A 12,436-nucleotide genomic window follows, 5' to 3' on the forward strand; every position below is an offset into this window, starting at 1 on the left:
CTCCTACCCCAGAAGGTCAGACCTTTGACTCAGAAGTAATCAATGTTGATTGTTTCCTAATGTCTCCTTGATTTTGTTCTATATGTATAGACATACACATGCATGTGCGCACACACACACACACCTTTTTCACACACACACGTTTTTTCACACCCAGTTTCCCCACACCCTCCTGCCCCTGCCAAGAATCTTGCTGTTTTAATTTAGCAGTATATCTTAGAGAATGTTCCATTTCTTTACATACAAATGTACTTATTTTGTTTTTTTATTTATTTCTTTAAGTAGGCTGCCTGCCCAGCATGGAGCCCAATGTGGGGCTTGAATTCACAACCCTGAGACCTGAGCTAATATCAAGAGTTAGACATTTAAGCAACTGAGCCACCCAGGTACCCCCAAATGTACTTCTTTTAAAAAATGGCTGTAAAATGTGCCATTGTGTGGTTAAACAATTATTTATTTATTATAAGTCCTCCATCTAAATGATGGTCATTTAGATTCCTAATGTTTTTCGCTGTAATAAATAAGACAAGAATAAACATCTATATATAAATATATATACACAAAAGATATATATATCTATGTTTTTGTAATGTACAAGAACATCTGTAAGATAAATTTATAGAACTAGAAGTGCTGCATTTAAGAGTTTGCACATTTGAAATGTCAATAAATGGTACTAACTAGTCCTTCAAAGAAATCCCACTAATTTATATCCCACCAACAGCACATGAAGGTGCTTGCTTCCCTACCCCCTTATCAACATAGCCATCCTGAATCTGAACCCACTTTTTTTTCTTTTAAAATACCTATTTAAAAGAACAGGCATTATAACAATCCCTTCTCTGGGCAAGAGCTGCAGTTTTGTTTGGGTTTTAGCTTTCGGATAGCAGAGCTCAGCCTTCTGCCCTGTGCTGTGTCCACCACTCTGAGGGGTTGGAGCAGATGACAGAATAACTCCAGGTCACCAGGCAAAAGGGCAGGCCAGACCCCAGGCCTGTGCCCTGCCTGATGATAGAAACACAAACAAGCCCAGTTCTATTATAAAACACAGAGCCATTGTCGGGAAACCACAAATTGCTGACTAGCTCCTGCAAACAATCAATATTCAGAAGCTGAGTCCAGGAATTCTAACGTTGCACCCAGCATAAAGGGCTGAGGTTGGGGTGGGGGGAGGGACGACGAGACTCTTTTAGAAATGAAACCAGCAACAGAGGCACTGGTGGTGCTTCCTAGAGAGCCACCAAAAAGACCCCGTGTCTCCTTCACTGCTCCCTCTAATGATCCCAGAATCCGAAGCTGCCAAACTGGAGTGGATCGGAAATTATCATATTCTAAGAGAGGGTACACATGTAGGAAACAGCTGGGGCAGTTCCAAGAAGTGTGAGAGACAATATACTGCAGTGGTTATTAGTAGATACACCAGGGCTCAAACCCAGACTCAATCACTTATCTTGGGCACAACACTTCATTTCCCTCAGCCTCAGTTTCCCATCTATAGTGTTATAGGTAATAACACTTATCTCAGAGGTCATTGTGAGGACTTAATCGAATGATTATGTTTGTAAATAACAGCATGGTGCCTGGCTCTTTGTAAGGACTTAATGAATTATTATCATTGTTAGTAACAGCAATAGGAGCTTAGGGGGTGAGCTAAAGAAAGCTTCCTGGGGGAAGGGCCATTTGAACTAGAGTTTAAAGAATTGGGAAGATTTGGCACACCAGAATGAATAAGGAGAACAGATATGTAAGGCTCTCTTATAGCTTCCTAGACCTGACCAGAAGACATGCCGAGGCTTCATTAGTAAGCCAGGGTGGAGAGGAGGGCAGGGTTCACACAGGAAAATTCTGCTGTAGAACATACTAGTCCTCACTTGAATGGGACCTACAGTGACTATTGTCCCACCTACAGTGGGACCAAATTAGAGCACGGGGCTGGGTGCAGTTGTAGGAGTCTGCAGTGGGAATGTTTTCCCTCACGAAGAGCCCCTTTTGAGAGGACTTGACCCCTTGGGGTCTTGAGGATAGCATGAGGAAACACCATGTATTATAGTGGGCTCATGATACTTAATGACATCATAGGAACAAGCTCTGAGCTCAGTGAGGTATATTTCAGTCAAATTGTCTATGTCTCAAATATTTCATTTTCCATTGCAACATGATACAGTCTTCTTCCAGTATCCAACTGCCAATTCTTCATTGCCATGACAACCCACATCCTATGATAGGCATATTGTAAAGAAAATGGAGACCAGAGCTTGCTAATGTTTCCCCTGTCTCAGCCCCTTTGGAGATGATTGTTATTGCATCTTTTTTTTTAAATACTTTATTTATTTATTCATGAGACACATAGAGAGAAGCAGAGACATACGTAATGGGCGAAGCAGACTCCCTGTTAGGAGCCTGATGCAGGACTCGATCCCAGGACCGCAGGATCACAACCTGAGCCAAAGGCAGACAGTCAACCACTGAGCCACCCAGGTGTCCTAATTGTTAATGCATCTTGTTCCATGAGACTTTGGCATCTTATGCCCCTTCCTATGAAGTTTATGAACACTGAAAATTCCCAGCTGGAACCAGGCTGCTTCACACATTGTGGGAAGAGTTGGGAGTCTTCCTCTATCAGATGAACACCATGATTACATAAATCCTGAATATAAGGTGTGGGACAGTTAAGGATCAATCTGAGGTCCCCAGTAGTCTGCCTGTTTAATATGTGGGAAAATGCAGGTAATGGAGGCTTTACCTAATGCCAGATTTGCTAGGAGAACTTGGACTCCTTAGGCAACACATTAGCAGGCCATGTCAAAAAGCTTCCCCAATTTGTACTGAAAACCTCTCAATTGCGATGCCCATATCATAGCAGGTGGCAAGAAACATCTTTGTTCCAGGGAAATTGTCCTTATGAAGCAGAGTATCAATCTATAACCTGGAGAGATGGGTCCAGGGGCCAGACCAAAAGACTGACAGAGCTAAATGGTTTTCTGAACCCAGGCAAGGAAGCTGGGGTTCAGACAAAGCTTTGGCTCCTGGCAGAACTGAACCAACCCAGGGATAGGGGGATCCTGGACATCAGAGCTCCTTGTAGGCTCACTGGACTAGCCTTGGGACAGTGAGACCAATTTCAGCTTGGCTTAGTGTACTGAAATGATCCCTTACCATCTCATTTATGAGTTTCTTTTGTATGAATAAGGTGGGAGTATTTGTTTTCATTAGGTTTGGTTACATGTGAAAAGAAACAATGGGCTGCTAAGGCTGACATTCTTTCATAGAATCGTGGAAGTCATCAGTCCTGGGCGGATACAGTACTCTGTGATGTCAGTGGCCCAGGTTCCTTCTCTATTGTGGCTCTACCACCCTCAGCATATGGCCTTCCTGTCATGGTCCATGATAGCTACTCCTGCCACATGTCTGCTATTCCAACCAGCATACAGAGGGAGAGAAAGAGACAGAGAGGGGCACACTACCTCAACTTAGAGACATGCTTCAGAAGTAGCCCACATCCACATTCTATTGGTAAGATTTTAGTCGTGTGGCCATTTCTAACTGCAAGGGAGGCAGGGAAATATGGTCTTCCTTTTGGGTGGACAAGTCCTGGCTAAAATTCATGAGTTCTTATTACAGAAAGAAGTAAGGAGAAATGGATACTGAGGAGGCAACTCACAGCCTCTACTATAGTCTGTTTATCCACCAAATCCTCAGCATAGCACCTGTAAGTGAAGATCCTTTGTGTTAGTTGAATGATTAACTGACCCCACTATTTCACACACAAGGAAACAAATCCAGGGAGGCCAAGGGACTCCACATCACAAAACAAGTGAGAGAAAGAGCCAAGGCCAGACCCCAGGACTCCTGACTCCCAGCCCTGTTCTAATACACAACTACCTCATCTGTGCTTGGAAAGTTTGGACAAGCCTTTCTGCAGCTTTGAGCCTTTCTTAATTCTCTCTTACATTTCACACCAAAAATGGCCTCTTTGAGAGTGCTGGTGGGAGAGTGAGTTTTGGCAAGTCTTGTCTGGGAGTCATGGGACAACAGGGAAAAATAGACAAACAATCCTGGGTTGTATTTTGCTGACCCAGTCCTCAAAAACAGCAGAACAAAACCCTCAAAACTTGAGCTGGGGCCTCTGGCCAGCAGGGCACCAAATCAACTTGGATGGGATTCACTAAATGGATCTTCCTCCCTTTTCTTAAAATGATGGGGTGTTTAGAGAGGAAATGTTTTCTACTTTGTTTGGATTTTCTTTAAGGCAAAGCAAAAAATATTGAACATTTCACAAGGTTCTAGAGGCTTCCAAACAAACAAGCTCTACCCTGCCCCATCCTGCCCCATCTCCCTGCCAAATTTTAGTCCACTGTGTCCCTGGATGTGAAACCGCCCCCACTCTCTGGTCAGAAAAGGCCAGAGGAAGAGCTGGTCACCATTAATCATGGTTGGAAGAATCAGAGAAATTATTAAGGAAACATTAAAGTTCTTTTACTAACTCTCAACTCCAGTCTTCTGTACAAACACAGTATCATGGCAGTGATGAGCGCACAGGCTTTGAGACAGCAGATCAGGGTAGGAATCCTTGTCCTACCACTTCCAAGCTGTGTGACTTTGAACAAGTTAGTCACCCTCTCTGAGCCTCAGTTTTGTTATCTGTAAAACTAATTGTAGTACCTATTGTATAGGTTGTGAGGAATGAATGAGATAATGCAATTAGGGTGCCCAACATTGTGCCTGATACCTAAGGAATGCTTAATCGATATTAGCTATTATTATTATTATTTGCACATGATGTCCTTTATGGCTAAATGGCCCTTCCTTGGCTTGTCTGCTTATGAAACTTTTACTCGTCCTTCAATACTCATCACAAGGATGTTCTCCTTGGTGAAGCATTTCATCTTGTTTCCTCTCCAGTGTGGTCCCAGGTTCTCTTAGCTCTCTCATCCCTCTCATCTCTGCCTTCTTAAGAAAACAGGAATCTCAGTGGGTAGAAATAATTTGTTTCCCTGCCTGTATTCCCTGATGGGTACTGTCAGCCAGGAAAATAGGCTCATATCTATGCCCCCAGACCCTAGGAAATGGTCTCTACATCCTTAGGTCTCTACATCCTTAGAAACATGAGGAGGCTGGGAACAGGGGAGGCTTATGAGGCTGGGCACTGCACAACTCCCAGGAGCAGTGGTCACATTGAACCCCCTGGAGTTGTGTGATGTGGTGGCTCTGAGTCTCTGTGTCACATAGACTTGGTCTCAAATCTTAGCTCTGCCCCTTTCTGCCTACCGTTCCTTCAGGCCACTTAATCTATTGGGGCCTCAGTGTCTTCACTTGTAAGTGAGTGCTGTGATAATGACCTCTCAGATTGTTGTTAAGATTAAATGAGATCATACAGGTAATACTCCTGTTGGTGCCTGGCCAGTGGTAGTTGGTGCTTGGCACTGGATTTTTAATGACAGGATACATACCAGAGTTGAACATCAGACTATTTGTTATGGTGTAATTCCAAGGCAGTGTGAAGAGACAGAAGAACAGGACTCTAAGAGACAAGAACCCTGGAGACAAGGTGGTGTGTGTGTGTGTGTGTGTGTGTGTGTGTGTGTTTTCTGTTCTCAGCCCCACTATTGTGGCCCATCTTCTCATCTCTGCCCCAGGCCCATGCCAGTGTTAACCCCATTCAGCTGGAGGAACCCCAGAAAAATGGGTTACCAGGAGCCTATCCAGGCTGGCAGGGCTGAGAAGCAGCCAAAGCCTAGGTAGTGGCACTGCTCTGGGCTGGAGCCATGAGGCCTTCCTCCCCTGGGGTGGAGGTGGTGGTTCAGAGCATGGGTTCAAGGTGCTGGCAAGGGTCATTTTCTTCTGAGGCCTCCCTCTGTGGCTTGCAAATGGCAGACATCTCCTTGTGTCTTCACAGGGTCCTTCCTTCTGTGTCTGTGTCCAAATTTCCTCTTTTTATAAAGACACAAGTCATATTGGATTAGAGTCCACCCTAATGACATCATTTAACTTAATTACCTCTTTAAAGACTCTCCAAATACAGTTACATTCTTAGGTACTGGGCGTTACAATGTCAACATCCCATACCACTCACCTATAAAACGGATATAAAAAATGTTTTTTGAGTTTAAAAAAAAAATAAAACGGATATAGCAATAATTGTTCCTACCTCACAGGGCTCTGGTGAGGATTAAGAATATTCATGATAAGGGCAGCCCGGGTGGCTCAGCGGTTTAGCCCTGCCTTCAGTCCAGGGCCTGATCCTGGAGACCTGGGATTGAGTTCCACGTCAGGCTCCCTGCACGGAGCTTGCTTCTCCCTCTGCCTGTGTCTCTGCCTCTCTCTGTGTGTTTCTCATGAATAAATAAATAAAATATTAAAAAAAAGAATATTCGTGATGATAAAATACTTGGAATGTTGCTGGCTCAATAGTGTCAGCCCTTATTGTTGTCAATCATATTTCTTGGCATTGAATGAGGAGGCCCTATGCTGGGCACTGGGGAGAGAAGGGAGGAGGAGCAGGTCCAGCCCACAGGAAGCTGACCTAGCCCTGCCACTCACCAGTTTTGTGGCCCTGGCCACTTTTGCTATTGGAGGGTGCCAAGGGGCAGAGCCAGAGGAAAGTGAGCCTCCAGGCTCCAGATAGCCCAGGGGAAAGGAACTGCACACAGATCTGCAGTGACACTGGCCTGGGCAGCTCAGCCTGGATCTTTCTTTATCTAAGATAATTTCAAGACACAAATTTATTTTACGTCCCACCACATTAGAGTAAATGCTGCCAATTATAATTGTAAAATACTATCTATGGTCAAGTCTCATCGGGTTTCAGGGTCTCTGGAATTTGAAAAAACATGTCTTAGAAATGATGAAAGAGAGTATGTCCTTTTTCTTTGCTTTTGGCAATGAGGATCTGGCAAAGAGGAGCAGGTAAGGCCACTTGGCCTTCAGCCTCAGATTTTGGCTGTTGTCCAATGTCAGATTTATGCAGGGAAGTAGGTGGTGAGGCATCATCCCAACTGAGGCTCATCCCTTGCAGTACTAGCTAAACCCATGCCTAGGAAACAGGTCTAAAATCCTGCTTATGCCCCACTTGAGCTTTTGGTGGGCCTTGTGGAACAAGCTCATGGCTTTGGAGCCCAACAGATCTGGGTTCTGGTTCCAAGGCTGTTACTCACCAACCAAGAGGTTGAAAGAAGAGTCTGGGGGCACCTGGGTGGCTCAGTGGTTGAGCGTCTGCCTTTGGCTAAGGTTGTGAACCTGGGGTCCTGGGGTCAAGTTCTGCATCAGGCTTCACCCTGGGGAGCCTGGTTCTCCCTGTGCCTATGTTTCTGCCTCTCTCTGTGTGTCTGTCATGAATAAATGAATAAAATTAAAAAAAAAAAAAAAGGAAGAGTCTGGTGTGCAGAGAGAGTTTTGCTAAACATGGCATACACAAGGTATTGTATGGAGAGAGGGCTGGGAACCAGGTTTTCTGCGGCCCTCCCCAGCAATGTAACTGGGACAAATTCCTCCACCACTCTGGGACCTGTTTCCTCACAGGGAAAGCAGTGGCGTTCACTCATTCATTCAACAAACACAAACTGACGTGCTCCCCTTGGGGGCAGTCTGCTGCAAGCTAAGAATATAGGGGTGTGAGAGGTAGTCCCTGCTTTAGGAGAGTTTGTGGAGAGCAAGGAGTATAGAGAGGAAGGAAAGAGGAGGGATCCAGGTACATTCCATGCATTTTTTCCACTAAGCCTTATAATCACTCCATCAGGTAGGTATTATAGATATTTTTATCACCACTTGGTAGATGAAGTCACTTAGACAGAGAGAGGATGGTGCTGGCCAGGGTCACATGTCACAGCCAGGATTTGGACTGGTCTGCTTGACTGAAGGCTCATTCTTTCCTCTTTGCCTTTCATGGCCAGTTATGTTCCTTCTAGAACAACACAGGTTCTATGCCAAAAAATAGACAATGGGTATCATGTTCTGATAGTCCTCTCAGGAAGGGAGGCCTTCTCTCCACTCAGGAGTGATGATGGGCACTCAGCCTGTCTAACCAACTTCTTCTAAGGAGGTGGGGGTTTCAGGGGAATGAGCCACACCCTCACAAAAGCTTTCGGACTTCACTCATGGGAGTGCCAGAAGTGTGACATGTCATTTGAGTGACTTCAATTTGCCTGGTGGTTTTAGCCCTAGCAGCACTTAGTAGAGTCCATTGTTTCACATTGGGAAGTATGAAAATCCCAGGACTGCTCCATCACCCGAGTATCATGTTCACAGGATGAAAGGCTAGGAGAAGATAGGGAGGGCCAGTCCTGTGCCTGAAGCCCCCTTGGCAGCCCCATCAAGGGACTTCTGGTCTCTGCTCATATAGTTTGAGAGCTAGGAGGATCGTTTTTCTATCCAGCTTTGGCTAGAAGAGATCGCTAGCTGGTAGAGCTGAACTTCACCTTCCTGCATTTTGCCAAGAAAGCATTCAGGCCAAGACAGTGACAGGATTTGCCCAATGACACCTGGAACATTGATGGAAAAGCCTGGATCAGAGTCCTGCCACTTGAAAACCCAATTTTGTTCTTGACCTCACAGTTGAGTAGAAATAATCCTGAAGGAGGATTCAGACTGGGTTCTCACCTCCACTTGGCCACTTAACTTGAATTTAATGACAGTTAATTCAATAGCCAAGGGCCTACTATGTGACAGGCATGTACTTACACACAGTGTGGTCACAGGACAGTCATTTCCTCTCTCTGTACTTACGTTTTATCTTTGAAAAAAACCCCTCCTATGCTGCCTCTCAGAATGTGCTGTGAGGATTGAGAAAAAGGAAGCAAAGTGCTTTGTACCCTGTAAAGTGGTGTATACATTGGGGAGTTGTAGCTAAAGCTGGCCATCCCATTTGTGGTCCAGTCTGCCTTAGCACTGCCCACAATATTGGAATTTGTTTACCTCTCTCCCACTGCACTCCCCGAGAGAGGAATGTTTGGGTTCATCTTTGATTTCCCAGAGCCTAGCCCTGGGTTTGGAATGTGGTAGGTGCTTAACAGAGTATATGAATAAACAGAACATGTGATGACCCATGGAGATGCCAACCAGAAGGGCACCGGAAGACCAGAAGAGGAAGGGCTCAGTGGGAGGGTGGTGGAGGGTGAGAACTGGTGTCCACTGTGGATGGGCAGCGTTTGGGTTCACTGCAGAGGAGAGGGCGGGACACTCTAAGCAGTGGGAGTGGCTTGGGCAAAGGTCAGGAGATGGAAATCCATGTGGATTATGCAGGAGGCAATGAGAGAGTGGGCAGGTAAGACAGAAGTAAAATGAGGACAGAAAGTGATGATGATGATAATGGTAATAGTAATAAGTAATGTAGTATGTATAGCATTTACTCTAACTCCAGGCACTATTCAAAAAGCTATAGATATATTCCTCATTAAATCCTTGTAACAGGGGATCCCTGGGTGGCGCAGCGGTTTAGCGCCTGCCTTTGGCCCAGGGCGTGATCCTGGAGACCCGGGATCGAATCCCACGTCGGGCTCCCGGTGCATGGAGCCTGCTTCTCCCTCTGCCTATGTCTCTGCCTCTCTCTCACTCACTGTGTGCCTATCATAAATATAAAATAAAATAAAAAAAAATCCTTGTAACAACCCTATAATGTGGGCATTATTACATTACCTCCACTTTAGAGACAAGAAAATGGAGAGGTTAAGGAACTTGCCCAAGGTTACATAGCTATGAAGTGGCAAAGTCAGGATTTGACTCCAGGCAGTCTGACTGCAGAATCTATGTTCTTAAAGTAGGTTGAAACTGGTCTTAAAGAGCTACGAACTTTGGACTTTTACTTATGCTATAGGAAAATGTTTGAGCTGGACTTTGGAGCAAGAGGGATTTTGAGCCAGAAGAGGACATCATGGGGGTGAGAATGTCTTCTTTTGCAGGTGGCGGAGGTCCTTCAAACATATATTGAGCACCTTATTATGTGTGCTGGGCACTGGTCATACAAGTAGCAAGACAGAGCTCCTGCCCTCACAAGCATGCAATTCTAGTTCTGTGGCAGGCTCCCCGGCTCTCCAGAGCCCATTGCATGCATCTTTTTCCTGATGACCAGTGACATCACTTTGGTAACTTGAAATTGACTACAGTGAGAGTATTTGCACCATGGAAATTGGTCAACGCTATAAATCAGGGCTTTACTCTGAGGGCTGGTTGACACACACTGAGCAGCTCAGCACTCTGAGCAGCTGCAGTATGATGGCAAAAGTCCTCACCAGCTGTAGGGTGGCAAAGGGGGTTGGGACTAACTGCGCAGTGAGCCAAGGAGGCAAGGCTAATGCAGAACACTGAAGGATGAGCAGATATTTGCTATGAAGATGGCAGGAAAGGCCAGCTCAGGCAGAGGTGTGGAACAGCATGGCATATTTAGAGTTCTGTGAAAGGACACTATAGATGTGAAGGAGCTTGGGAACCTATGAGGTACCCAACAAAAGGTGTTTATTACCAATATTGAGCTTATAAAGTGAACTAATTGGGGCTGGGGAGGGAGTACCCATGTCACAACACATTAACCTTTGTCTTAGCTGGCAGGATCTCTAGAGGATTTCCAATGTGACTCAACTGGGCCTTTACCCAAAACCTCAGTAAAAAGGAACCTAGGCTCTGGGGAGGGACCTGGCATGAGAATGGACTAGAACATTCTAGGGCTGCCAGCTAACTGGGAAATGTTGACAAAGGCTTTGAAATGCCTTGTATATTGGGGTGGGATGGCCAAGGAAGTTGGTAGGAAATAGGACCAGGGTAAGTGAGGGTCAGACAAGCACTTCCTGCCCAGAAATCAAAGCCAAAAGTGGCACCACAGGGCTTGTTTTGTTGTCTTTTGTATTGGATGGGGTTCTGGGTGCTGTGGCTTGCTCAGTGAACCTCTGGCTTCCATAGGCTGACTTCTCTCCTCAGGACCCCCTTGGTCCCATGCCCCAGACAGCGGTGAACCCACGTGGCATCAGACTGACTCCATGGTTCCTTGCTTGGTGCCATGCTATCCTGAAGATTCTAAAGGAGACTAAGGTCACTAGGCTGTCTAGGCAGATGGAGCTGTCATCCAGGAGCCCATAGGACCTGGAAAAAAAGCCCAGCCCTTCCCTTTGATGGGCTGGTTATCAAGGTTATTTTGCTCTGCAAGAGGCTCACAGGGCCTCTTTTCTCTGCCAACACCCCCCCCATCAGCCCTGCACCCTCCACCCCCCATTCCTGCCCAGGCAGACTTAGGGGTCAGTGCAGAAACCACAGAAAAGGGATGGGCTGGTTATCAGATGAGATCGGGCGTGTTCAGGGTGGTATGGCCGTAGACAGATGGGCTGGTTATCTAGATACGTGAGCTGAGAAACTGGTCTCAGGCTGACCTTGGGCCAGCCACAGTCATAGTAGCCTGTTTCAGGAGTAATTTGTAAAACAAACCTCGACGTTTTGGGTGAACCAAGGGGCAGTTAAAAAAGTGCTAGGTTTGAGACCATACATCTGTTTAAGAAGCAGAGTGACTGCATCCGGGCCAGTGAAGCTGTGTTGGGCACTGTGATATATGCAGGCAGGGGTAGGGAGGAGGGCAGGAGTATACCATGGCTCCCTCTGCACAGGGAGCTCTGGCCTGAAGGCAGAACAGAAAGGTTCAAGGCTTGTCCTTCATAAGAGGGCAAAGGGCTTTAGGTGACTCTGAGGTCACAGGAAGGTCACAGGAAGGAGTGCCTGAGGTGGCCTTCAAACATGCAGGGGCCCTATGTGGTGGCTGGCCTCAGGAAGTGGTAACACCAAGGTGCCTTAGGCTTCTGTCCAGCCCCCTTCCTGACCATCCCTCTGCATGCATGGCACCACACCTGGGGCAGGAACAGAGAGTCAACAAACATGTGCCTGGCATTGCCCTTCAGTTGGGACAAAGCTCTTAGCTGTGTGAAAGGCTAAGCTGAGTCTGGTTGAGCTCACTGATCAGCATTAGGTCTTCTTCAGGGCAGGGAAGGGCTCACAAGATGCACACCTCCGCCTCCCAGTGCCTGCTCACTCCAACTCACTCGTCCTCTGGGATGCTGCTCCCTGAACCGCTCCATGCTCTGTTTTGCAAGGCAGATGGCTGCACTCACTGGAGAGGGACGCAGAGTGTGCTCAGTGCACCACCTGTTGCTCCCCTGACGCTGGAGCTGTGAGGGCTCCCCCTTCCTGCCCACCTCCCCGGTCTCTGCTCCTGCTGTGTCCTGTACTAGTGGTACCCTGTTTAGCTATCACAACCCAACCTACCCCTAAAGGCCCAACTTGGCCATCCATCAAGCCCTTGCTAAAAACTGAGTTTGCCTTCTCCAAGCTCCCACAGCACATTTTGTGGTCCTCTGAGCCTTTCAAGATTGAACTTACTGTGGCTGTTTGCATCCTTGGGGCTCACACCCCAAGTGCTCCACATAAGCTTGTTGAACTGTACTCACAGCAGTGCATCACGATTACT

General features: G+C 46.5%; 1 protein-coding gene across 2 annotated transcripts in view; it reads left to right on the forward strand.

The window, feature by feature from the left end:
• Positions 1–3,328: 3,328 nt before the first annotated feature.
• Positions 3,329–12,436, forward strand: part of USP35 (ubiquitin specific peptidase 35) — a 78,897-nt gene continuing 69,789 nt past the window's right edge. For both annotated transcript variants that reach the window (XM_077867206.1, XM_077867205.1), the window contains exon 1: positions 3,329–3,513. The gene's annotated coding sequence lies outside the window, so the exon portion shown is untranslated. The remainder of the gene's footprint in view (positions 3,514–12,436) is intronic.

This window comes from Canis aureus, chromosome 23 (assembly GCF_053574225.1).
Source record: "Canis aureus isolate CA01 chromosome 23, VMU_Caureus_v.1.0, whole genome shotgun sequence".
In the NCBI taxonomy this organism is placed as follows: Eukaryota; Metazoa; Chordata; class Mammalia; order Carnivora; family Canidae; genus Canis; species Canis aureus.